Genomic DNA, 4,025 nt, shown 5'->3' with positions numbered 1-4,025 from the left:
ATTTATTTTTTAATTATTTTGGAGAAATAGGAGGAACATCACACATATTCATAATCCATCAGGCTCAACTTCTGGGGAGTAAAAAATTCTAAAGAGAGATGTTCCCCTCAGTTTGTTTTGTCAGTACAATAAAAAACCTACTCCATGACCAGAAAGTATAGTATTCAAAGAACTGACCTGAGTCTAATAAAGCAACCGACTTAAGTGTGAAGGGCTGAAGCTTCCAAACATAGCCAGTTATCTGACATGCATCTTCATCTCAGTTGTGATGTGCCCACTGCCCAGAGAACCTATGGCAGGGATCTCAGGATCAAACAGCAGCCTATGTCTCTGAACACTGGGTGGTGAGAGTGATCAGTGCCCTCAGACTAATAGCTCTACATGGCATACTTCTGTCTTCAGCAACTCACTTGGCTTCATGAAGATCCCTTCCATGGTTTTCCAGTAGTTGTTCTGGCTTGGCCAGGCCATACCATACACCTCATTTTGTCCACTGATGGGTCGACCATATTGTTCCCCAGTAACAGACAGCAGTATGTCAGTTGAAGAGTGTTTGAACCACACCTCACCATCCCTAACCCAGTAGGATCCATTACAGAGGACTGTCCAGTCATCCAGATAATCACCTTCACCTTTTTCTCCAAAATCACTGACTTCCTGGTTACCAGACAGAGGGGAGGTGAAATGGTGACTGTGCAAGTTTCTGCCAGTGTTGACATGTGTCAGCCAGATAGATTGGACACACTTGACAGGAGTCCCCCTCTTACACACTGTAGCAGTCTTCCCCTGTGTCACTGACTGCTGCCCACTACCTGACCCATAGCACACATCATATGAGTGCAGCTGGACATTGTGGCGAGTGTTGAGTAGCTTTACCACAGAGCCGCTTGTAACTACAGTCAGATCGGATGCTCCCACAGCGCCCCACAAACCCCTGAACAGCAACAGTGGTACCACTGCCATTCTGGTTGGATCCAGAGCCCTTAACCTAGAAGAGAACATCACCTTGTAAAATCTAAAACGTAAGAAAAATTCTATGTTCAAACATAAAATAGAATCCCCTTTTTTGCCAGTGGGTTAAATAGTACATGAGTGACCACTCTATTATTTATTCTCTAACAATTACAAAAATATGTAATCTTTTATCTCTCATTGCTATAGATTTGGAGTCAAGTCATAGCTGTTCTCTAGCAGGTTTTCTGAGGCTGTAAATAGCAGGAGAGTAGATGGCCCAATTTTGTCCCTTATAGTTACTTAGAGGATTTGAGTCAGCATAGAGGTGCCACCTTTGAGGTACCAAAACTATGGACTAGACCACTAGAGCTCTCAAATGCTTGACAAAATTATTAAAATAAAATTCTCCCTGTTAGTAATAGAAAATGCACCTTTTAATTAATATGCATTATGTGCTTGTGAGTCATATATAAACATTAATATTTAAAGTTATTTTCATGAGTATGAAAACTATTTTCTTGTATTTAAATGTTTTTAGTTTATTTGTCCTTACCTTTAATTTTATTATTTTCTATTCCTATATTTTTATAAAATTCTCATTTCAGTAGACATGAGTGAATGGTTTATCTTCAGGAGATATACACAAGAGTGCAAGTAATATTCTATCCATTCATTAAAAAAAAACAGAAGAATTCAACACTAAGATAGATTTAAGTTAAGCCTTACTTACATCACAGATCCAAGGACATATTTTCCAACTACCAATCCTACTTCCTGGTTCCCAAGTTTTGCATTCCAGTCCCCCATTATTATTAATGCATCATTTAGTTGCATGTTTGATCGATTTCTCACTGCAAAACTTGGTAGAAGTGATCTGTTGTTTTCTCTTATTTGGCTCTGGTTGTTGGCACATATATTTGAATGATAGCGGTATTAACCAGACTTCCTTGCATGCATATGGATATTATCCTGTTGGTTACAACATTGTATTTTCAAGATGGATCTAGAAATGGCCCTTTTAACTATGAAAGTGACCCTGTTTTTTTTATCTCCAATGTAGTTGAAAATATGATTGTCTGATTCAAAATGTCCCATGCCAATCCATCTCACTTCACAATACCTAATATTTATGTGTTCCATTTCTTTCTCAGGAAGCAGTCCTCAAAGCAGATCAAGGGAATACTGCATGGTTTAAAATCAGGAAAGGAGTAAGTGAGGGATGTGTCCTGTCTCCATACCTTTTCAATCTACAGGCAGAACAAAATATTTGAGAGGTTGGACTTTATAAAGAAGACTCTGGCATCAGGATTGAAGGATGAATCATCAACAACCTCTGTTATTCAGATGATACATCTTTGCTTCTTGAAACTGAGGAGGACCAAAAGCTCTTGTTGCAGAAGATTAAGGACTGTAGTCTTAAATATGGATTGTAGCTCAACATCAAGAAGATAACTACTCTCACCACTTGGCCAATTAGCAGCACCATGATAGATAGAGAAGAGATTGAGGTTGTTAACAGAATTTTCTCACCTCCACCATCAACATTCTTGGCACCAGCAGCCATTAAATCAAAAGAAGAATAGCACTGGGAATATCTGCTGTCATAGACCTCTCCAGATTACTGAGAAGTAAAAATGTCAGTCTAGAGACTAAGACATGCCTGGGCTAGGCCATGAGCTTTGCAATTACTTGCTATGCATCAGAGACCTGGACAATGTCTAAGGATGGCAGAAGAAAAATCGATGCCTTTGAGTTGTGGTGCTGGAGAAGAGTCTTGAACATACCATGAACCACTAAGAAAACAAATAGGTCTGTCTTGGAGAGGGTGAAAATAAATTTCTCCTTGGAGGCTAGGCTTTTCATGCTTCATCTCACATACATTTGAGCACGTGGTCAAGAAAAACTGGTCCTTGGCTAAGGACATCATACTCAGAAAGTTATAGGAATAGCAGACTAGAGAAAGATTCCAGATGAGAGTTACAGTAACTGGGTAATAAGAGTAGAAGTGTCAGAGTCAGTGAGACTGGCTCAGGACAGGGTAGTCTTCAGGGCTGTTGTACATAGGGTCTCTATGAGTTGCAGGAGACGTGGGGTCACATAACACCAACAACCACAGAAGCAAAAAAGGCAGGAGATTTTTTTTTAAGATACTTCTTAATATTGGAATTCTTTTAAAAGGTGGCAAGGTAAGAGACATTTAACATTTCCCAATAAATCATTGGGAACATGGGAACTGGATGAACAGTTTATCACATATTTTAATGTCACATTCATGATTTTGGTTTTTATCTAGTCAATTCTGGCTGATAGCACCCATCTGTGCTTATTGGCCAACCAAGTCACCGTAGTTGAAGCTAACTCAATGGTAATGGATTTTCAATCTTTTTTTTTAAAAAAAAATTCCCTTGTGTTTTTTATACAACTTTATAATGAACCACTGAGTCAGCTCCTAAATATAACAACCTTATATACAGCAGAATGAAATTCTGTCCTAATTCTGGATCACTTTCTAGTTGCTGTTGTACCTGAGTCCATTATTGCAGCCATGATGTCATTCCATCTTATTGATATTTTTTGTCATTTTCTATTATTATTATTATTGTTTACTTATAAAATTCAAATACATTGTTTTTCACACCAGTTCCTTCCCATTTCCCTAACTCCCTCCCATCAAATTATATGACCCAATAATTAATCACATACAAACAGACACACATACACACACACATCCTCACCCCTCTGCTTCCACCTTCCCCCTTCCTTGGATCCTCACGCTCATTCCACAATAATAATTTTTTTATTTAAATTTTATATATTGTTAAAATCATGTATGGGGATACAAGGAAGTGAGAGTTGAGAGCAGAAGGGTGAGGATGGGCAGGGATGAAATTGCAAGGCTGCACAATCTGGTGGGCAGGGAGAGTAGGCAAAGGAAATAAGAAAGATCCAGTGGGGACCAGAAGAGACAGGGTAATGGTGAGCATAGTCCAATGATGATTAATTTTTGTTTAACAAAGAATTTGTCCTATTCACTTGTGGGTTTCTCATTTGGGAATGGGGTGCAGACTCTC

General features: G+C 38.8%; 1 pseudogene; it reads right to left on the bottom strand.

The window, feature by feature from the left end:
* Window positions 1–363: 363 nt before the first annotated feature.
* LOC102847830 lies at window positions 364–981 on the bottom strand (annotated as a pseudogene).
* Window positions 982–4,025: the final 3,044 nt, after the last annotated feature.

This window comes from Elephantulus edwardii, unplaced genomic scaffold (assembly GCF_000299155.1).
Source record: "Elephantulus edwardii isolate Elephantulus edwardi_28Jun2011 unplaced genomic scaffold, EleEdw1.0 scaffold00292, whole genome shotgun sequence".
Classification (NCBI taxonomy): Eukaryota; Metazoa; Chordata; class Mammalia; order Macroscelidea; family Macroscelididae; genus Elephantulus; species Elephantulus edwardii.
This window is presented reverse-complemented; position numbering and strand designations above follow the sequence as displayed.